A 21,953-nucleotide genomic window follows, 5' to 3' on the forward strand; every position below is an offset into this window, starting at 1 on the left:
AGCTAGAAAGATAGCATTGCATCACATTACATGGCAATGCAATGCACAGTTGCTGAAGTTGAACCAAAATGAGCTTGTAATCTGGCTTCTGCAACTTTGAACATGAAAAATCCAATGAGGAGAAGAAAAGCAAAGCCAAAGAGTCCATCCCAAAATCCGACAAACAAGCAAAATGAACAAAAAACATTGAATTCAATTCTTTCTGATTTTAGAAACTGCATTAAAGAAGGGGTGCACCGGTCCTGGAGATACTGCAATACCAGGTCAATGCGTGGAGTGGACAGAGCAAGCTCTTTTTCCATCTCCCTGTTCTAAAAATCCATTTAATATATGGTCCCCAGATAGGGGACGTATCAGATATTAAACTGATAAGAACAGATACTACACTTGATCTTAGCCAAAAGGCCGAGAAGCGATAACCAGAATTGGTTTCAAACTACGGAGCCACCCAAGGATCCTGAAAAGTCCATTTGTGGAGATGAGCTCCTGGACTCCCGTTAAGAAGACATGTTGTCAACCTCTAGATCCCTTACATGCCTGCACTTTTCGGCTTGCTGCTGCTGCAATCCACGCGTTTTAGATCTGCATAACTCCACCTCTTTAAACACAGCACCTTCACCCCCTGCTGTTCCCACCCGCCTCAACACCGTTGGAAGGGAGGAGAACCAATTAAGGCGGGGGGTGGGGTGGAACGAGCAGCTGTCTACCCTTAGCAGGAGGGCTCCTGATTACATACCTCTCCTGCTGCTGCTGCTGCTGGCTGTCCAGCAGCAGACTGAAGGTGGCTGCTGCTGTGCACAGGTATATAAAGGCTCAGAGCCTATTATGACACGCGCAGTCAGCGTTCCATTGCCACATTCCATCTACTGCAGGCAGGATACCTGGCTGGCTGAATGTCGCTGAGAAGCTCACAGAGACCGCCATAAGCAACAGTTTAACAGAATGCCACAGACTAATCAACCAAACTTTTTGGGTTGGGTTCTCTTTTATAGTCTGCAGGCATTAAATGAAAGAAGTCAGTGTTCCAGCAGAAGGAGACAACGTTTCAGAAAAGGCATTGTAGCAAACCAAAAAAGAAATTTTAAGCGCAGCAGAGTAACCAGCGCACATACCTGTTAGCTCAGGTGAGTTTAAAAGGCTGCTGTTGATAACAAGGGCATTTGCTAAATAGATGGTGTGTGTGCAACAATATACTGAAAGGTCAATTATATTGTGCAGCTTATCTCACCACCTGTAGTTATTTAGGTGAAAGCTCCAAAATGCTTGCCTAATATGTCTGTTTATCCAAAAGGAAGTAAAAAGGGAGAGCTAGAAAGATAGCATTGCATCACATTACATGGCAATGCAATGCACAGTTGCTGAAGTTGAACCAAAATGAGCTTGTAATCTGGCTTCTGCAACTTTGAACATGAAAAATCCAATGAGGAGAAGAAAAGCAAAGCCAAAGAGTCCATCCCAAAATCCGACAAACAAGCAAAATGAACAAAAAACATTGAATTCAATTCTTTCTGATTTTAGAAACTGCATTAAAGAAGGGGTGCACCGGTCCTGGAGATACTGCAATACCAGGTCAATGCGTGGAGTGGACAGAGCAAGCTCTTTTTCCATCTCCCTGTTCTAAAAATCCATTTAATATATGGTCCCCAGATAGGGGACGTATCAGATATTAAACTGATAAGAACAGATACTACACTTGATCTTAGCCAAAAGGCCGAGAAGCGATAACCAGAATTGGTTTCAAACTACGGAGCCACCCAAGGATCCTGAAAAGTCCATTTGTGGAGATGAGCTTCTGGACTCCCGTTAAGAAGACATGTTGTCAACCTCTAGATCCCTTACATGCCTGCACTTTTCGGCTTGCTGCTGCTGCAATCCACGCGTTTTAGATCTGCATAACTCCACCTCTTTAAACACAGCACCTTCACCCCCTGCTGTTCCCACCCGCCTCAACACCGTTGGAAGGGAGGAGAACCAATTAAGGCGGGGGGTGGGGTGGAAAGAGCAGCTGTCTACCCTTAGCAGGAGGGCTCCTGATTACATACCTCTCCTGCTGCTGCTGCTGCTGGCTGTCCAGCAGCAGACTGAAGGTGGCTGCTGCTGTGCACAGGTATATAAAGGCTCAGAGCCTATTATGACACGTGCAGCCAGCGTTCCATTGCCACATTCCATCTACTGCAGGCAGGATACCTGGCTGGCTGAATGTCGCTGAGAAGCTCACAGAGACCGCCATAAGCAACAGTTTAACAGAATGCCACAGACTAATCAACCAAACTTTTTGGGTTGGGTTCTCTTTTATAGTCTGCAGGCATTAAATGAAAGAAGTCAGTGTTCCAGCAGAAGGAGACAACGTTTCAGAAAAGGCATTGTAGCAAACCAAAAAAGAAATATTAAGCGCAGCAGAGTAACCAGCGCACATACCTGTTAGCTCAGGTGAGTTTAAAAGGCTGCTGTTGATAACAAGGTCATTTGCTAAATAGATGGTGTGTGTGCAACAATATACTGAAAGGTAAATTATATTGTGCAGCTTATCTCACCACCTGTAGTTATTTAGGTGAAAGCTCCAAAATGCTTGCCTAATATGTCTGTTTATCCAAAAGGAAGTAAAAAGGGAGAGCTAGAAAGATAGCATTGCATCACATTACATGGCAATGCAATGCACAGTTGCTGAAGTTGAACCAAAATGAGCTTGTAATCTGGCTTCTGCAACTTTGAACATGAAAAATCCAATGAGGAGAAGAAAAGCAAAGCCAAAGAGTCCATCCCAAAATCCGACAAACAAGCAAAATGAACAAAAAAACATTGAATTCAATTCTTTCTGATTTTAGAAACTGCATTAAAGAAGGGGTGCACCGGTCCTGGAGATACTGCAATACCAGGTCAATGCGTGGAGTGGACAGAGCAAGCTCTTTTTCCATCTCCCTGTTCTAAAAATCCATTTAATATATGGTCCCCAGATAGGGGACGTATCAGATATTAAACTGATAAGAACAGATACTACACTTGATCTTAGCCAAAAGGCCGAGAAGCGATAACCAGAATTGGTTTCAAACTACGGAGCCACCCAAGGATCCTGAAAAGTCCATTTGTGGAGATGAGCTCCTGGACTCCCGTTAAGAAGACATGTTGTCAACCTCTAGATCCCTTACATGCCTGCACTTTTCGGCTTGCTGCTGCTGCAATCCACGCGTTTTAGATCTGCATAACTCCACCTCTTTAAACACAGCACCTTCACCCCCTGCTGTTCCCACCCGCCTCAACACCGTTGGAAGGGAGGAGAACCAATTAAGGCGGGGGGTGGGGTGGAACGAGCAGCTGTCTACCCTTAGCAGGAGGGCTCCTGATTACATACCTCTCCTGCTGCTGCTGCTGCTGGCTGTCCAGCAGCAGACTGAAGGTGGCTGCTGCTGTGCACAGGTATATAAAGGCTCAGAGCCTATTATGACACGCGCAGCCAGCGTTCCATTGCCACATTCCATCTACTGCAGGCAGGATACCTGGCTGGCTGAATGTCGCTGAGAAGCTCACAGAGACCGCCATAAGCAACAGTTTAACAGAATGCCACAGACTAATCAACCAAACTTTTTGGGTTGGGTTCTCTTTTATAGTCTGCAGGCATTAAATGAAAGAAGTCAGTGTTCCAGCAGAAGGAGACAACGTTTCAGAAAAGGCATTGTAGCAAACCAAAAAAGAAATTTTAAGCGCAGCAGAGTAACCAGCGCACATACCTGTTAGCTCAGGTGAGTTTAAAAGGCTGCTGTTGATAACAAGGGCATTTGCTAAATAGATGGTGTGTGTGCAACAATATACTGAAAGGTCAATTATATTGTGCAGCTTATCTCACCACCTGTAGTTATTTAGGTGAAAGCTCCAAAATGCTTGCCTAATATGTCTGTTTATCCAAAAGGAAGTAAAAAGGGAGAGCTAGAAAGATAGCATTGCATCACATTACATGGCAATGCAATGCACAGTTGCTGAAGTTGAACCAAAATGAGCTTGTAATCTGGCTTCTGCAACTTTGAACATGAAAAATCCAATGAGGAGAAGAAAAGCAAAGCCAAAGAGTCCATCCCAAAATCCGACAAACAAGCAAAATGAACAAAAAACATTGAATTCAATTCTTTCTGATTTTAGAAACTGCATTAAAGAAGGGGTGCACCGGTCCTGGAGATACTGCAATACCAGGTCAATGCGTGGAGTGGACAGAGCAAGCTCTTTTTCCATCTCCCTGTTCTAAAAATCCATTTAATATATGGTCCCCAGATAGGGGACGTATCAGATATTAAACTGATAAGAACAGATACTACACTTGATCTTAGCCAAAAGGCCGAGAAGCGATAACCAGAATTGGTTTCAAACTACGGAGCCACCCAAGGATCCTGAAAAGTCCATTTGTGGAGATGAGCTCCTGGACTCCCGTTAAGAAGACATGTTGTCAACCTCTAGATCCCTTACATGCCTGCACTTTTCGGCTTGCTGCTGCTGCAATCCACGCGTTTTAGATCTGCATAACTCCACCTCTTTAAACACAGCACCTTCACCCCCTGCTGTTCCCACCCGCCTCAACACCGTTGGAAGGGAGGAGAACCAATTAAGGCGGGGGGTGGGGTGGAACGAGCAGCTGTCTACCCTTAGCAGGAGGGCTCCTGATTACATACCTCTCCTGCTGCTGCTGCTGCTGGCTGTCCAGCAGCAGACTGATGGTGGCTGCTGCTGTGCACAGGTATATAAAGGCTCAGAGCCTATTATGACACGCGCAGCCAGCGTTCCATTGCCACATTCCATCTACTGCAGGCAGGATACCTGGCTGGCTGAATGTCGCTGAGAAGCTCACAGAGACCGCCATAAGCAACAGTTTAACAGAATGCCACAGACTAATCAACCAAACTTTTTGGGTTGGGTTCTCTTTTATAGTCTGCAGGCATTAAATGAAAGAAGTCAGTGTTCCAGCAGAAGGAGACAACGTTTCAGAAAAGGCATTGTAGCAAACCAAAAAAGAAATTTTAAGCGCAGCAGAGTAACCAGCGCACATACCTGTTAGCTCAGGTGAGTTTAAAAGGCTGCTGTTGATAACAAGGGCATTTGCTAAATAGATGGTGTGTGTGCAACAATATACTGAAAGGTCAATTATATTGTGCAGCTTATCTCACCACCTGTAGTTATTTAGGTGAAAGCTCCAAAATGCTTGCCTAATATGTCTGTTTATCCAAAAGGAAGTAAAAAGGGAGAGCTAGAAAGATAGCATTGCATCACATTACATGGCAATGCAATGCACAGTTGCTGAAGTTGAACCAAAATGAGCTTGTAATCTGGCTTCTGCAACTTTGAACATGAAAAATCCAATGAGGAGAAGAAAAGCAAAGCCAAAGAGTCCATCCCAAAATCCGACAAACAAGCAAAATGAACAAAAAACATTGAATTCAATTCTTTCTGATTTTAGAAACTGCATTAAAGAAGGGGTGCACCGGTCCTGGAGATACTGCAATACCAGGTCAATGCGTGGAGTGGACAGAGCAAGCTCTTTTTCCATCTCCCTGTTCTAAAAATCCATTTAATATATGGTCCCCAGATAGGGGACGTATCAGATATTAAACTGATAAGAACAGATACTACACTTGATCTTAGCCAAAAGGCCGAGAAGCGATAACCAGAATTGGTTTCAAACTACGGAGCCACCCAAGGATCCTGAAAAGTCCATTTGTGGAGATGAGCTCCTGGACTCCCGTTAAGAAGACATGTTGTCAACCTCTAGATCCCTTACATGCCTGCACTTTTCGGCTTGCTGCTGCTGCAATCCACGCGTTTTAGATCTGCATAACTCCACCTCTTTAAACACAGCACCTTCACCCCCTGCTGTTCCCACCCGCCTCAACACCGTTGGAAGGGAGGAGAACCAATTAAGGCGGGGGGTGGGGTGGAACGAGCAGCTGTCTACCCTTAGCAGGAGGGCTCCTGATTACATACCTCTCCTGCTGCTGCTGCTGCTGGCTGTCCAGCAGCAGACTGAAGGTGGCTGCTGCTGTGCACAGGTATATAAAGGCTCAGAGCCTATTATGACACGCGCAGCCAGCGTTCCATTGCCACATTCCATCTACTGCAGGCAGGATACCTGGCTGGCTGAATGTCGCTGAGAAGCTCACAGAGACCGCCATAAGCAACAGTTTAACAGAATGCCACAGACTAATCAACCAAACTTTTTGGGTTGGGTTCTCTTTTATAGTCTGCAGGCATTAAATGAAAGAAGTCAGTGTTCCAGCAGAAGGAGACAACGTTTCAGAAAAGGCATTGTAGCAAACCAAAAAAGAAATTTTAAGCGCAGCAGAGTAACCAGCGCACATACCTGTTAGCTCAGGTGAGTTTAAAAGGCTGCTGTTGATAACAAGGGCATTTGCTAAATAGATGGTGTGTGTGCAACAATATACTGAAAGGTCAATTATATTGTGCAGCTTATCTCACCACCTGTAGTTATTTAGGTGAAAGCTCCAAAATGCTTGCCTAATATGTCTGTTTATCCAAAAGGAAGTAAAAAGGGAGAGCTAGAAAGATAGCATTGCATCACATTACATGGCAATGCAATGCACAGTTGCTGAAGTTGAACCAAAATGAGCTTGTAATCTGGCTTCTGCAACTTTGAACATGAAAAATCCAATGAGGAGAAGAAAAGCAAAGCCAAAGAGTCCATCCCAAAATCCGACAAACAAGCAAAATGAACAAAAAACATTGAATTCAATTCTTTCTGATTTTAGAAACTGCATTAAAGAAGGGGTGCACCGGTCCTGGAGATACTGCAATACCAGGTCAATGCGTGGAGTGGACAGAGCAAGCTCTTTTTCCATCTCCCTGTTCTAAAAATCCATTTAATATATGGTCCCCAGATAGGGGACGTATCAGATATTAAACTGATAAGAACAGATACTACACTTGATCTTAGCCAAAAGGCCGAGAAGCGATAACCAGAATTGGTTTCAAACTACGGAGCCACCCAAGGATCCTGAAAAGTCCATTTGTGGAGATGAGCTCCTGGACTCCCGTTAAGAAGACATGTTGTCAACCTCTAGATCCCTTACATGCCTGCACTTTTCGGCTTGCTGCTGCTGCAATCCACGCGTTTTAGATCTGCATAACTCCACCTCTTTAAACACAGCACCTTCACCCCCTGCTGTTCCCACCCGCCTCAACACCGTTGGAAGGGAGGAGAACCAATTAAGGCGGGGGGTGGGGTGGAACGAGCAGCTGTCTACCCTTAGCAGGAGGGCTCCTGATTACATACCTCTCCTGCTGCTGCTGCTGCTGGCTGTCCAGCAGCAGACTGAAGGTGGCTGCTGCTGTGCACAGGTATATAAAGGCTCAGAGCCTATTATGACACGCGCAGCCAGCGTTCCATTGCCACATTCCATCTACTGCAGGCAGGATACCTGGCTGGCTGAATGTCGCTGAGAAGCTCACAGAGACCGCCATAAGCAACAGTTTAACAGAATGCCACAGACTAATCAACCAAACTTTTTGGGTTGGGTTCTCTTTTATAGTCTGCAGGCATTAAATGAAAGAAGTCAGTGTTCCAGCAGAAGGAGACAACGTTTCAGAAAAGGCATTGTAGCAAACCAAAAAAGAAATTTTAAGCGCAGCAGAGTAACCAGCGCACATACCTGTTAGCTCAGGTGAGTTTAAAAGGCTGCTGTTGATAACAAGGGCATTTGCTAAATAGATGGTGTGTGTGCAACAATATACTGAAAGGTCAATTATATTGTGCAGCTTATCTCACCACCTGTAGTTATTTAGGTGAAAGCTCCAAAATGCTTGCCTAATATGTCTGTTTATCCAAAAGGAAGTAAAAAGGGAGAGCTAGAAAGATAGCATTGCATCACATTACATGGCAATGCAATGCACAGTTGCTGAAGTTGAACCAAAATGAGCTTGTAATCTGGCTTCTGCAACTTTGAACATGAAAAATCCAATGAGGAGAAGAAAAGCAAAGCCAAAGAGTCCATCCCAAAATCCGACAAACAAGCAAAATGAACAAAAAACATTGAATTCAATTCTTTCTGATTTTAGAAACTGCATTAAAGAAGGGGTGCACCGGTCCTGGAGATACTGCAATACCAGGTCAATGCGTGGAGTGGACAGAGCAAGCTCTTTTTCCATCTCCCTGTTCTAAAAATCCATTTAATATATGGTCCCCAGATAGGGGACGTATCAGATATTAAACTGATAAGAACAGATACTACACTTGATCTTAGCCAAAAGGCCGAGAAGCGATAACCAGAATTGGTTTCAAACTACGGAGCCACCCAAGGATCCTGAAAAGTCCATTTGTGGAGATGAGCTCCTGGACTCCCGTTAAGAAGACATGTTGTCAACCTCTAGATCCCTTACATGCCTGCACTTTTCGGCTTGCTGCTGCTGCAATCCACGCGTTTTAGATCTGCATAACTCCACCTCTTTAAACACAGCACCTTCACCCCCTGCTGTTCCCACCCGCCTCAACACCGTTGGAAGGGAGGAGAACCAATTAAGGCGGGGGGTGGGGTGGAAAGAGCAGCTGTCTACCCTTAGCAGGAGGGCTCCTGATTACATACCTCTCCTGCTGCTGCTGCTGCTGGCTGTCCAGCAGCAGACTGAAGGTGGCTGCTGCTGTGCACAGGTATATAAAGGCTCAGAGCCTATTATGACACGTGCAGCCAGCGTTCCATTGCCACATTCCATCTACTGCAGGCAGGATACCTGGCTGGCTGAATGTCGCTGAGAAGCTCACAGAGACCGCCATAAGCAACAGTTTAACAGAATGCCACAGACTAATCAACCAAACTTTTTGGGTTGGGTTCTCTTTTATAGTCTGCAGGCATTAAATGAAAGAAGTCAGTGTTCCAGCAGAAGGAGACAACGTTTCAGAAAAGGCATTGTAGCAAACCAAAAAAGAAATATTAAGCGCAGCAGAGTAACCAGCGCACATACCTGTTAGCTCAGGTGAGTTTAAAAGGCTGCTGTTGATAACAAGGTCATTTGCTAAATAGATGGTGTGTGTGCAACAATATACTGAAAGGTAAATTATATTGTGCAGCTTATCTCACCACCTGTAGTTATTTAGGTGAAAGCTCCAAAATGCTTGCCTAATATGTCTGTTTATCCAAAAGGAAGTAAAAAGGGAGAGCTAGAAAGATAGCATTGCATCACATTACATGGCAATGCAATGCACAGTTGCTGAAGTTGAACCAAAATGAGCTTGTAATCTGGCTTCTGCAACTTTGAACATGAAAAATCCAATGAGGAGAAGAAAAGCAAAGCCAAAGAGTCCATCCCAAAATCCGACAAACAAGCAAAATGAACAAAAAAACATTGAATTCAATTCTTTCTGATTTTAGAAACTGCATTAAAGAAGGGGTGCACCGGTCCTGGAGATACTGCAATACCAGGTCAATGCGTGGAGTGGACAGAGCAAGCTCTTTTTCCATCTCCCTGTTCTAAAAATCCATTTAATATATGGTCCCCAGATAGGGGACGTATCAGATATTAAACTGATAAGAACAGATACTACACTTGATCTTAGCCAAAAGGCCGAGAAGCGATAACCAGAATTGGTTTCAAACTACGGAGCCACCCAAGGATCCTGAAAAGTCCATTTGTGGAGATGAGCTCCTGGACTCCCGTTAAGAAGACATGTTGTCAACCTCTAGATCCCTTACATGCCTGCACTTTTCGGCTTGCTGCTGCTGCAATCCACGCGTTTTAGATCTGCATAACTCCACCTCTTTAAACACAGCACCTTCACCCCCTGCTGTTCCCACCCGCCTCAACACCGTTGGAAGGGAGGAGAACCAATTAAGGCGGGGGGTGGGGTGGAACGAGCAGCTGTCTACCCTTAGCAGGAGGGCTCCTGATTACATACCTCTCCTGCTGCTGCTGCTGCTGGCTGTCCAGCAGCAGACTGAAGGTGGCTGCTGCTGTGCACAGGTATATAAAGGCTCAGAGCCTATTATGACACGCGCAGCCAGCGTTCCATTGCCACATTCCATCTACTGCAGGCAGGATACCTGGCTGGCTGAATGTCGCTGAGAAGCTCACAGAGACCGCCATAAGCAACAGTTTAACAGAATGCCACAGACTAATCAACCAAACTTTTTGGGTTGGGTTCTCTTTTATAGTCTGCAGGCATTAAATGAAAGAAGTCAGTGTTCCAGCAGAAGGAGACAACGTTTCAGAAAAGGCATTGTAGCAAACCAAAAAAGAAATTTTAAGCGCAGCAGAGTAACCAGCGCACATACCTGTTAGCTCAGGTGAGTTTAAAAGGCTGCTGTTGATAACAAGGGCATTTGCTAAATAGATGGTGTGTGTGCAACAATATACTGAAAGGTCAATTATATTGTGCAGCTTATCTCACCACCTGTAGTTATTTAGGTGAAAGCTCCAAAATGCTTGCCTAATATGTCTGTTTATCCAAAAGGAAGTAAAAAGGGAGAGCTAGAAAGATAGCATTGCATCACATTACATGGCAATGCAATGCACAGTTGCTGAAGTTGAACCAAAATGAGCTTGTAATCTGGCTTCTGCAACTTTGAACATGAAAAATCCAATGAGGAGAAGAAAAGCAAAGCCAAAGAGTCCATCCCAAAATCCGACAAACAAGCAAAATGAACAAAAAACATTGAATTCAATTCTTTCTGATTTTAGAAACTGCATTAAAGAAGGGGTGCACCGGTCCTGGAGATACTGCAATACCAGGTCAATGCGTGGAGTGGACAGAGCAAGCTCTTTTTCCATCTCCCTGTTCTAAAAATCCATTTAATATATGGTCCCCAGATAGGGGACGTATCAGATATTAAACTGATAAGAACAGATACTACACTTGATCTTAGCCAAAAGGCCGAGAAGCGATAACCAGAATTGGTTTCAAACTACGGAGCCACCCAAGGATCCTGAAAAGTCCATTTGTGGAGATGAGCTCCTGGACTCCCGTTAAGAAGACATGTTGTCAACCTCTAGATCCCTTACATGCCTGCACTTTTCGGCTTGCTGCTGCTGCAATCCACGCGTTTTAGATCTGCATAACTCCACCTCTTTAAACACAGCACCTTCACCCCCTGCTGTTCCCACCCGCCTCAACACCGTTGGAAGGGAGGAGAACCAATTAAGGCGGGGGGTGGGGTGGAACGAGCAGCTGTCTACCCTTAGCAGGAGGGCTCCTGATTACATACCTCTCCTGCTGCTGCTGCTGCTGGCTGTCCAGCAGCAGACTGATGGTGGCTGCTGCTGTGCACAGGTATATAAAGGCTCAGAGCCTATTATGACACGCGCAGCCAGCGTTCCATTGCCACATTCCATCTACTGCAGGCAGGATACCTGGCTGGCTGAATGTCGCTGAGAAGCTCACAGAGACCGCCATAAGCAACAGTTTAACAGAATGCCACAGACTAATCAACCAAACTTTTTGGGTTGGGTTCTCTTTTATAGTCTGCAGGCATTAAATGAAAGAAGTCAGTGTTCCAGCAGAAGGAGACAACGTTTCAGAAAAGGCATTGTAGCAAACCAAAAAAGAAATTTTAAGCGCAGCAGAGTAACCAGCGCACATACCTGTTAGCTCAGGTGAGTTTAAAAGGCTGCTGTTGATAACAAGGGCATTTGCTAAATAGATGGTGTGTGTGCAACAATATACTGAAAGGTCAATTATATTGTGCAGCTTATCTCACCACCTGTAGTTATTTAGGTGAAAGCTCCAAAATGCTTGCCTAATATGTCTGTTTATCCAAAAGGAAGTAAAAAGGGAGAGCTAGAAAGATAGCATTGCATCACATTACATGGCAATGCAATGCACAGTTGCTGAAGTTGAACCAAAATGAGCTTGTAATCTGGCTTCTGCAACTTTGAACATGAAAAATCCAATGAGGAGAAGAAAAGCAAAGCCAAAGAGTCCATCCCAAAATCCGACAAACAAGCAAAATGAACAAAAAACATTGAATTCAATTCTTTCTGATTTTAGAAACTGCATTAAAGAAGGGGTGCACCGGTCCTGGAGATACTGCAATACCAGGTCAATGCGTGGAGTGGACAGAGCAAGCTCTTTTTCCATCTCCCTGTTCTAAAAATCCATTTAATATATGGTCCCCAGATAGGGGACGTATCAGATATTAAACTGATAAGAACAGATACTACACTTGATCTTAGCCAAAAGGCCGAGAAGCGATAACCAGAATTGGTTTCAAACTACGGAGCCACCCAAGGATCCTGAAAAGTCCATTTGTGGAGATGAGCTCCTGGACTCCCGTTAAGAAGACATGTTGTCAACCTCTAGATCCCTTACATGCCTGCACTTTTCGGCTTGCTGCTGCTGCAATCCACGCGTTTTAGATCTGCATAACTCCACCTCTTTAAACACAGCACCTTCACCCCCTGCTGTTCCCACCCGCCTCAACACCGTTGGAAGGGAGGAGAACCAATTAAGGCGGGGGGTGGGGTGGAACGAGCAGCTGTCTACCCTTAGCAGGAGGGCTCCTGATTACATACCTCTCCTGCTGCTGCTGCTGCTGGCTGTCCAGCAGCAGACTGAAGGTGGCTGCTGCTGTGCACAGGTATATAAATGCTCAGAGCCTATTATGACACGCGCAGCCAGCGTTCCATTGCCACATTCCATCTACTGCAGGCAGGATACCTGGCTGGCTGAATGTCGCTGAGAAGCTCACAGAGACCGCCATAAGCAACAGTTTAACAGAATGCCACAGACTAATCAACCAAACTTTTTGGGTTGGGTTCTCTTTTATAGTCTGCAGGCATTAAATGAAAGAAGTCAGTGTTCCAGCAGAAGGAGACAACGTTTCAGAAAAGGCATTGTAGCAAACCAAAAAAGAAATTTTAAGCGCAGCAGAGTAACCAGCGCACATACCTGTTAGCTCAGGTGAGTTTAAAAGGCTGCTGTTGATAACAAGGGCATTTGCTAAATAGATGGTGTGTGTGCAACAATATACTGAAAGGTCAATTATATTGTGCAGCTTATCTCACCACCTGTAGTTATTTAGGTGAAAGCTCCAAAATGCTTGCCTAATATGTCTGTTTATCCAAAAGGAAGTAAAAAGGGAGAGCTAGAAAGATAGCATTGCATCACATTACATGGCAATGCAATGCACAGTTGCTGAAGTTGAACCAAAATGAGCTTGTAATCTGGCTTCTGCAACTTTGAACATGAAAAATCCAATGAGGAGAAGAAAAGCAAAGCCAAAGAGTCCATCCCAAAATCCGACAAACAAGCAAAATGAACAAAAAACATTGAATTCAATTCTTTCTGATTTTAGAAACTGCATTAAAGAAGGGGTGCACCGGTCCTGGAGATACTGCAATACCAGGTCAATGCGTGGAGTGGACAGAGCAAGCTCTTTTTCCATCTCCCTGTTCTAAAAATCCATTTAATATATGGTCCCCAGATAGGGGACGTATCAGATATTAAACTGATAAGAACAGATACTACACTTGATCTTAGCCAAAAGGCCGAGAAGCGATAACCAGAATTGGTTTCAAACTACGGAGCCACCCAAGGATCCTGAAAAGTCCATTTGTGGAGATGAGCTCCTGGACTCCCGTTAAGAAGACATGTTGTCAACCTCTAGATCCCTTACATGCCTGCACTTTTCGGCTTGCTGCTGCTGCAATCCACGCGTTTTAGATCTGCATAACTCCACCTCTTTAAACACAGCACCTTCACCCCCTGCTGTTCCCACCCGCCTCAACACCGTTGGAAGGGAGGAGAACCAATTAAGGCGGGGGGTGGGGTGGAACGAGCAGCTGTCTACCCTTAGCAGGAGGGCTCCTGATTACATACCTCTCCTGCTGCTGCTGCTGCTGGCTGTCCAGCAGCAGACTGAAGGTGGCTGCTGCTGTGCACAGGTATATAAAGGCTCAGAGCCTATTACGACACGCGCAGCCAGCGTTCCATTGCCACATTCCATCTACTGCAGGCAGGATACCTGGCTGGCTGAATGTCGCTGAGAAGCTCACAGAGACCGCCATAAGCAACAGTTTAACAGAATGCCACAGACTAATCAACCAAACTTTTTGGGTTGGGTTCTCTTTTATAGTCTGCAGGCATTAAATGAAAGAAGTCAGTGTTCCAGCAGAAGGAGACAACGTTTCAGAAAAGGCATTGTAGCAAACCAAAAAAGAAATTTTAAGCGCAGCAAAGTAACCAGCGCACATACCTGTTAGCTCAGGTGAGTTTAAAAGGCTGCTGTTGATAACAAGGGCATTTGCTAAATAGATGGTGTGTGTGCAACAATATACTGAAAGGTCAATTATATTGTGCAGCTTATCTCACCACCTGTAGTTGTTTAGGTGAAAGCTCCAAAATGCTTGCCTAATATGTCTGTTTATCCAAAAGGAAGTAAAAAGGGAGAGCTAGAAAGATAGCATTGCATCACATTACATGGCAATGCAATGCACAGTTGCTGAAGTTGAACCAAAATGAGCTTGTAATCTGGCTTCTGCAACTTTGAACATGAAAAATCCAATGAGGAGAAGAAAAGCAAAGCCAAAGAGTCCATCCCAAAATCCGACAAACAAGCAAAATGAACAAAAAACATTGAATTCAATTCTTTCTGATTTTAGAAACTGCATTAAAGAAGGGGTGCACCGGTCCTGGAGATACTGCAACACCAGGTCAATGCGTGGAGTGGACAGAGCAAGCTCTTTTTCCATCTCCCTGTTCTAAAAATCCATTTAATATATGGTCCCCAGATAGGGGACGTATCAGATATTAAACTGATAAGAACAGATACTACACTTGATCTTAGCCAAAAGGCCGAGAAGCGATAACCAGAATTGGTTTCAAACTACGGAGCCACCCAAGGATCCTGAAAAGTCCATTTGTGGAGATGAGCTCCTGGACTCCCGTTAAGAAGACATGTTGTCAACCTCTAGATCCCTTACATGCCTGCACTTTTCGGCTTGCTGCTGCTGCAATCCACGCGTTTTAGATCTGCATAACTCCACCTCTTTAAACACAGCACCTTCACCCCCTGCTGTTCCCACCCGCCTCAACACCGTTGGAAGGGAGGAGAACCAATTAAGGCGGGGGGTGGGGTGGAACGAGCAGCTGTCTACCCTTAGCAGGAGGGCTCCTGATTACATACCTCTCCTGCTGCTGCTGCTGGCTGTCCAGCAGCAGACTGAAGGTGGCTGCTGCTGTGCACAGGTATATAAAGGCTCAGAGCCTATTATGACACGCGCAGCCAGCGTTCCATTGCCACATTCCATCTACTGCAGGCAGGATACCTGGCTGGCTGAATGTCGCTGAGAAGCTCACAGAGACCGCCATAAGCAACAGTTTAACAGAATGCCACAGACTAATCAACCAAACTTTTTGGGTTGGGTTCTCTTTTATAGTCTGCAGGCATTAAATGAAAGAAGTCAGTGTTCCAGCAGAAGGAGACAACGTTTCAGAAAAGGCATTGTAGCAAACCAAAAAAGAAATTTTAAGCGCAGCAGAGTAACCAGCGCACATACCTGTTAGCTCAGGTGAGTTTAAAAGGCTGCTGTTGATAACAAGGGCATTTGCTAAATAGATGGTGTGTGTGCAACAATATACTGAAAGGTCAATTATATTGTGCAGCTTATCTCACCACCTGTAGTAATTTAGGTGAAAGCTCCAAAATGCTTGCCTAATATGTCTGTTTATCCAAAAGGAAGTAAAAAGGGAGAGCTAGAAAGATAGCATTGCATCACATTACATGGCAATGCAATGCACAGTTGCTGAAGTTGAACCAAAATGAGCTTGTAATCTGGCTTCTGCAACTTTGAACATGAAAAATCCAATGAGGAGAAGAAAAGCAAAGCCAAAGAGTCCATCCCAAAATCCGACAAACAAGCAAAATGAACAAAAAACATTGAATTCAATTCTTTCTGATTTTAGAAACTGCATTAAAGAAGGGGTGCACCGGTCCTGGAGATACTGCAATACCAGGTCAATGCGTGGAGTGGACAGAGCAAGCTCTTTTTCCATCTCCCTGTTCTAAAAATCCATTTAATATATGGTCCCCAGATAGGGGACGTATCAGATATTAAACTGATAAGAACAGATACTACACTTGATCTTAGCCAAAAGGCCGAGAAGCGATAACCAGAATTGGTTTCAAACTACGGAGCCACCCAAGGATCCTGAAAAGTCCATTTGTGGAGATGAGCTCCTGGACTCCCGTTAAGAAGACATGTTGTCAACCTCTAGATCCCTTACATGCCTGCACTTTTCGGCTTGCTGCTGCTGCAATCCACGCGTTTTAGATCTGCATAACTCCACCTCTTTAAACACAGCACCTTCACCCCCTGCTGTTCCCACCCGCCTCAACACCGTTGGAAGGGAGGAGAACCAATTAAGGCGGGGGGTGGGGTGGAACGAGCAGCTGTCTACCCTTAGCAGGAGGGCTCCTGATTACATACCTCTCCTGCTGCTGCTGCTGCTGGCTGTCCAGCAGCAGACTGAAGGTGGCTGCTGCTGTGCACAGGTATATAAAGGCTCAGAGCCTATTATGACACGCGCAGCCAGCGTTCCATTGCCACATTCCATCTACTGCAGGCAGGATACCTGGCTGGCTGAATGTCGCTGAGAAGCTCACAGAGACCGCCATAAGCAACAGTTTAACAGAATGCCACAGACTAATCAACCAAACTTTTTGGGTTGGGTTCCCTTTTATAGTCTGCAGGCATTAAATGAAAGAAGTCAGTGTTCCAGCAGAAGGAGACAACGTTTCAGAAAAGGCATTGTAGCAAACCAAAAAAGAAATTTTAAGCGCAGCAGAGTAACCAGCGCACATACCTGTTAGCTCAGGTGAGTTTAAAAGGCTGCTGTTGATAACAAGGGCATTTGCTAAATAGATGGTGTGTGTGCAACAATATACTGAAAGGTCAATTATATTGTGCAGCTTATCTCACCACCTGTAGTTATTTAGGTGAAAGCTCCAAAATGCTTGCCTAATATGTCTGTTTATCCAAAAGGAAGTAAAAAGGGAGAGCTAGAAAGATAGCATTGCATCACATTACATGGCAATGCAATGCACAGTTGCTGAAGTTGAACCAAAATGAGCTTGTAATCTGGCTTCTGCAACTTTGAACATGAAAAATCCAATGAGGAGAAGAAAAGCAAAGCCAAAGAGTCCATCCCAAAATCCGACAAACAAGCAAAATGAACAAAAAACATTGAATTCAATTCTTTCTGATTTTAGAAACTGCATTAAAGAAGGGGTGCACCGGTCCTGGAGATACTGCAATACCAGGTCAATGCGTGGAGTGGACAGAGCAAGCTCTTTTTCCATCTCCCTGTTCTAAAAATCCATTTAATATATGGTCCCCAGATAGGGGACGTATCAGATATTAAACTGATAAGAACAGATACTACACTTGATCTTAGCCAAAAGGCCGAGAAGCGATAACCAGAATTGGTTTCAAACTACGGAGCCACCCAAGGATCCTGAAAAGTCCATTTGTGGAGATGAGCTCCTGGACTCCCGTTAAGAAGACATGTTGTCAACCTCTAGATCCCTTACATGCCTGCACTTTTCGGCTTGCTGCTGCTGCAATCCACGCGTTTTAGATCTGCATAACTCCACCTCTTTAAACACAGCACCTTCACCCCCTGCTGTTCCCACCCGCCTCAACACCGTTGGAAGGGAGGAGAACCAATTAAGGCGGGGGGTGGGGTGGAACGAGCAGCTGTCTACCCTTAGCAGGAGGGCTCCTGATTACATACCTCTCCTGCTGCTGCTGCTGCTGGCTGTCCAGCAGCAGACTGAAGGTGGCTGCTGCTGTGCACAGGTATATAAAGGCTCAGAGCCTATTATGACACGCGCAGCCAGCGTTCCATTGCCACATTCCATCTACTGCAGGCAGGATACCTGGCTGGCTGAATGTCGCTGAGAAGCTCACAGAGACCGCCATAAGCAACAGTTTAACAGAATGCCACAGACTAATCAACCAAACTTTTTGGGTTGGGTTCCCTTTTATAGTCTGCAGGCATTAAATGAAAGAAGTCAGTGTTCCAGCAGAAGGAGACAACGTTTCAGAAAAGGCATTGTAGCAAACCAAAAAAGAAATTTTAAGCGCAGCAGAGTAACCAGCGCACATACCTGTTAGCTCAGGTGAGTTTAAAAGGCTGCTGTTGATAACAAGGGCATTTGCTAAATAGATGGTGTGTGTGCAACAATATACTGAAAGGTCAATTATATTGTGCAGCTTATCTCACCACCTGTAGTTATTTAGGTGAAAGCTCCAAAATGCTTGCCTAATATGTCTGTTTATCCAAAAGGAAGTAAAAAGGGAGAGCTAGAAAGATAGCATTGCATCACATTACATGGCAATGCAATGCACAGTTGCTGAAGTTGAACCAAAATGAGCTTGTAATCTGGCTTCTGCAACTTTGAACATGAAAAATCCAATGAGGAGAAGAAAAGCAAAGCCAAAGAGTCCATCCCAAAATCCGACAAACAAGCAAAATGAACAAAAAACATTGAATTCAATTCTTTCTGATTTTAGAAACTGCATTAAAGAAGGGGTGCACCGGTCCTGGAGATACTGCAATACCAGGTCAATGCGTGGAGTGGACAGAGCAAGCTCTTTTTCCATCTCCCTGTTCTAAAAATCCATTTAATATATGGTCCCCAGATAGGGGACGTATCAGATATTAAACTGATAAGAACAGATACTACACTTGATCTTAGCCAAAAGGCCGAGAAGCGATAACCAGAATTGGTTTCAAACTACGGAGCCACCCAAGGATCCTGAAAAGTCCATTTGTGGAGATGAGCTCCTGGACTCCCGTTAAGAAGACATGTTGTCAACCTCTAGATCCCTTACATGCCTGCACTTTTCGGCTTGCTGCTGCTGCAATCCACGCGTTTTAGATCTGCATAACTCCACCTCTTTAAACACAGCACCTTCACCCCCTGCTGTTCCCACCCGCCTCAACACCGTTGGAAGGGAGGAGAACCAATTAAGGCGGGGGGTGGGGTGGAACGAGCAGCTGTCTACCCTTAGCAGGAGGGCTCCTGATTACATACCTCTCCTGCTGCTGCTGCTGCTGGCTGTCCAGCAGCAGACTGAAGGTGGCTGCTGCTGTGCACAGGTATATAAAGGCTCAGAGCCTATTATGACACGCGCAGCCAGCGTTCCATTGCCACATTCCATCTACTGCAGGCAGGATACCTGGCTGGCTGAATGTCGCTGAGAAGCTCACAGAGACCGCCATAAACAACAGTTTAACAGAATGCCACAGACTAATCAACCAAACTTTTTGGGTTGGGTTCTCTTTTATAGTCTGCAGGCATTAAATGAAAGAAGTCAGTGTTCCAGCAGAAGGAGACAACGTTTCAGAAAAGGCATTGTAGCAAACCAAAAAAGAAATTTTAAGCGCAGCAGAGTAACCAGCGCACATACCTGTTAGCTCAGGTGAGTTTAAAAGGCTGCTGTTGATAACAAGGGCATTTGCTAAATAGATGGTGTGTGTGCAACAATATACTGAAAGGTCAATTATATTGTGCAGCTTATCTCACCACCTGTAGTTATTTAGGTGAAAGCTCCAAAATGCTTGCCTAATATGTCTGTTTATCCAAAAGGAAGTAAAAAGGGAGAGCTAGAAAGATAGCATTGCATCACATTACATGGCAATGCAATGCACAGTTGCTGAAGTTGAACCAAAATGAGCTTGTAATCTGGCTTCTGCAACTTTGAACATGAAAAATCCAATGAGGAGAAGAAAAGCAAAGCCAAAGAGTCCATCCCAAAATCCGACAAACAAGCAAAATGAACAAAAAACATTGAATTCAATTCTTTCTGATTTTAGAAACTGCATTAAAGAAGGGGTGCACCGGTCCTGGAGATACTGCAATACCAGGTCAATGCGTGGAGTGGACAGAGCAAGCTCTTTTTCCATCTCCCTGTTCTAAAAATCCATTTAATATATGGTCCCCAGATAGGGGACGTATCAGATATTAAACTGATAAGAACAGATTTTTTTTTTAATTTGGCTATCCCCTGCAGAGGGATAAAACCGTTTATTAAAACTTTAACAAATTACAAGCATAATTAAACAAATACCAAACGTTAAAAGACAAATGAAATTTACAAAACAAAAAAATACAAAGATTTTAAATAATTAGGTTCCATTGGTCAACAAGCCATTTTTTGGAAATATGTACATTCTTCTTTTTGTCAATTAAATAATAAGTATACATTTCACATAAACATAAACTTAAAACATCATTCACTGATAAAACATCTTGTTTAAAAATAGCAATGTTGCGCGCTTTCCAGAGAGATGACTTGGCGCAGTTCACTGTCTTCCAAGCCATTGTGTACTGGTCCATTGTGGGGCATTCCATAAGTCCGTATAGCACAGTTTTATATGTAAAGTCCTTGAGGTCTGCCACCCTTTCCAGTAGGGGGAGCAGTCTTCTCCAGAAATCCTTTGCAAAATTACATGTCCATAATAGATGTTCCACCGTTTCCTCGTCTTGGCATCCGGTTCTTGGGCAGATGGCAGACCTCACAAATCCTCTTCTGTATTGGAATGCCCGGCAAGGAAGACAGCGGTGCATGCAACTCCAAGCCAGATCTCTCTGTTCATTAAAAAGATAAAAAACGTTAATCATTTTCCAGATAGACATAGATTTGTCATCATCATATCTGTCAACATTACATATTTCCTCACTTTTACGTATTTCTTTAATTAATTTCTTACTATTTCTTAATTCCTCTATTTTCTTAGTCCCTAAATTAAAATCGGACACTATTTTCCTTAAAATCTCATAATGCGTCGACAAATTAAAAGCATGGGGCACAGATATATTAACTTCATACCATCCAAACTTTCTCATAAAAAATCCTGTATTAAAACGCATAAAAAAGGACCAATAGTGATTCTTAAAAAGGGCATTAAAACAGTAAACGAACAGATGGATTAAAAGAAACCTATTAAAATCTGGAAAATCTTTACCACCTTTTACTTTTGATTTCATCACGATTTCTCTTTTCAGCTTTTCCATTTTTGAGTTCCAAAAGAAGGTAAAACAGGTTTTGGTTATCTTTTTTAAAACATTAACAGGCGGGGGGAAAACCATGCTAAGATACAATAAAAGAGGTAAAATCACCATCTTTAAAACCAATACTTTACCCTCCATTGTAAGTCTCCTCATGTTCCACATACATATTTTCGTATTTACTTTCTGTGTAACTGTTTCCCAACTATTATAACCATCATTATTTTCAGTGAATGATATACCTAAAATGGAAATGGATTCGGAGACATTAATTGGTACATCACGTAAAATCATCCCCCCAACACTTAAAATGTTACACTTATTAAAATTGATTTTAAAACCAGAAGCTAGACAAAAGGATTGCACTTGATGGAGAGTGGCCGTAAGTGATGGTGCATCTGTACACAAGACCGCCACGTCATCCATGTAGCCTACAACCTTGGCCTCCAAACCACCGCTTCCAGGCAGAGGGACACCGCATATCTGTTTATTTTGGCGTATTGCACATAACATTGGTTCCAGTGCACAGATAAACAGTAGGGGGGACAGAGGGCATCCCTGTTTCACCCCTGACCGTAAAAATACCTCTTGTGTCTTAAAACCATTCACTAAAATCTTACTTGTACAATCCTTGTAAAATGCTTTAAGCGATAGTAAAAACCCTTCTGGTATGCCCATTTTCTCTAAAACTTTAAAAAGATAAAAGTGTGAGACACGGTCAAATGCTTTTTCAAAATCAATAGATAAAATCGCCATTTTCCCCTTTCTGTCTTTCACATCCTCAATACAGTCTTTCACTAAATTCAGATTGTCCCATATACTGCGCCCCGGCACCCCACACACTTGATTAGAATGAATAACTTTGCTGATGACTTCTTTTAGACGATTTGCACAAATTTTAGCCATTATTTTATAGTCACAATTTAAAAGTGTTATTGGTCTCCAGTTTTCTAATTT

At 43.9% G+C, this 21,953-nt stretch overlaps 16 non-coding genes across 16 annotated transcripts; all 16 read right to left on the bottom strand.

Moving 5' to 3' along the window:
- Nucleotides 1-226: 226 nt before the first annotated feature.
- Nucleotides 227-417, bottom strand: LOC141275276 (U2 spliceosomal RNA). Its single transcript, XR_012323525.1, has one exon. It is a non-coding gene; the product is annotated as a U2 spliceosomal RNA (small nuclear RNA).
- Nucleotides 418-1,532: 1,115 nt separating this feature from the next.
- LOC141275277 (U2 spliceosomal RNA) lies at nt 1,533-1,723 on the bottom strand. The gene has a single exon (XR_012323526.1). It is a non-coding gene; the product is annotated as a U2 spliceosomal RNA (small nuclear RNA).
- A 1,116-nt stretch (nt 1,724-2,839) lies between these two features.
- LOC141275278 (U2 spliceosomal RNA) lies at nt 2,840-3,030 on the bottom strand. The gene has a single exon (XR_012323527.1). It is a non-coding gene; the product is annotated as a U2 spliceosomal RNA (small nuclear RNA).
- Nucleotides 3,031-4,145: 1,115 nt separating this feature from the next.
- On the bottom strand, nt 4,146-4,336 carry LOC141275279 (U2 spliceosomal RNA). Its single transcript, XR_012323528.1, has one exon. It is a non-coding gene; the product is annotated as a U2 spliceosomal RNA (small nuclear RNA).
- A 1,115-nt stretch (nt 4,337-5,451) lies between these two features.
- LOC141275281 (U2 spliceosomal RNA) lies at nt 5,452-5,642 on the bottom strand. Its single transcript, XR_012323530.1, has one exon. It is a non-coding gene; the product is annotated as a U2 spliceosomal RNA (small nuclear RNA).
- Nucleotides 5,643-6,757: 1,115 nt separating this feature from the next.
- On the bottom strand, nt 6,758-6,948 carry LOC141275282 (U2 spliceosomal RNA). The gene has a single exon (XR_012323531.1). It is a non-coding gene; the product is annotated as a U2 spliceosomal RNA (small nuclear RNA).
- A 1,115-nt stretch (nt 6,949-8,063) lies between these two features.
- On the bottom strand, nt 8,064-8,254 carry LOC141275283 (U2 spliceosomal RNA). Its single transcript, XR_012323532.1, has one exon. It is a non-coding gene; the product is annotated as a U2 spliceosomal RNA (small nuclear RNA).
- A 1,116-nt stretch (nt 8,255-9,370) lies between these two features.
- Nucleotides 9,371-9,561, bottom strand: LOC141275284 (U2 spliceosomal RNA). The gene has a single exon (XR_012323533.1). It is a non-coding gene; the product is annotated as a U2 spliceosomal RNA (small nuclear RNA).
- A 1,115-nt stretch (nt 9,562-10,676) lies between these two features.
- Nucleotides 10,677-10,867, bottom strand: LOC141275285 (U2 spliceosomal RNA). Its single transcript, XR_012323534.1, has one exon. It is a non-coding gene; the product is annotated as a U2 spliceosomal RNA (small nuclear RNA).
- Nucleotides 10,868-11,982: 1,115 nt separating this feature from the next.
- LOC141275287 (U2 spliceosomal RNA) lies at nt 11,983-12,173 on the bottom strand. The gene has a single exon (XR_012323536.1). It is a non-coding gene; the product is annotated as a U2 spliceosomal RNA (small nuclear RNA).
- Nucleotides 12,174-13,288: 1,115 nt separating this feature from the next.
- LOC141275288 (U2 spliceosomal RNA) lies at nt 13,289-13,479 on the bottom strand. Its single transcript, XR_012323537.1, has one exon. It is a non-coding gene; the product is annotated as a U2 spliceosomal RNA (small nuclear RNA).
- A 1,115-nt stretch (nt 13,480-14,594) lies between these two features.
- On the bottom strand, nt 14,595-14,785 carry LOC141149522 (U2 spliceosomal RNA). The gene has a single exon (XR_012245814.1). It is a non-coding gene; the product is annotated as a U2 spliceosomal RNA (small nuclear RNA).
- Nucleotides 14,786-15,897: 1,112 nt separating this feature from the next.
- Nucleotides 15,898-16,088, bottom strand: LOC141275289 (U2 spliceosomal RNA). Its single transcript, XR_012323538.1, has one exon. It is a non-coding gene; the product is annotated as a U2 spliceosomal RNA (small nuclear RNA).
- Nucleotides 16,089-17,203: 1,115 nt separating this feature from the next.
- Nucleotides 17,204-17,394, bottom strand: LOC141275290 (U2 spliceosomal RNA). The gene has a single exon (XR_012323539.1). It is a non-coding gene; the product is annotated as a U2 spliceosomal RNA (small nuclear RNA).
- A 1,115-nt stretch (nt 17,395-18,509) lies between these two features.
- LOC141275291 (U2 spliceosomal RNA) lies at nt 18,510-18,700 on the bottom strand. Its single transcript, XR_012323540.1, has one exon. It is a non-coding gene; the product is annotated as a U2 spliceosomal RNA (small nuclear RNA).
- Nucleotides 18,701-19,815: 1,115 nt separating this feature from the next.
- On the bottom strand, nt 19,816-20,004 carry LOC141150371 (U2 spliceosomal RNA). Its single transcript, XR_012246589.1, has one exon. It is a non-coding gene; the product is annotated as a U2 spliceosomal RNA (small nuclear RNA).
- Between the last annotated feature and the right edge of the window lie 1,949 nt (nt 20,005-21,953).

The sequence above is a fragment of the Phyllobates terribilis genome, unplaced genomic scaffold (assembly GCF_046119375.1).
Source record: "Phyllobates terribilis strain yellow unplaced genomic scaffold, ASM4611937v1 Scaffold_5__5_contigs__length_657084704, whole genome shotgun sequence".
Classification (NCBI taxonomy): Eukaryota; Metazoa; Chordata; class Amphibia; order Anura; family Dendrobatidae; genus Phyllobates; species Phyllobates terribilis.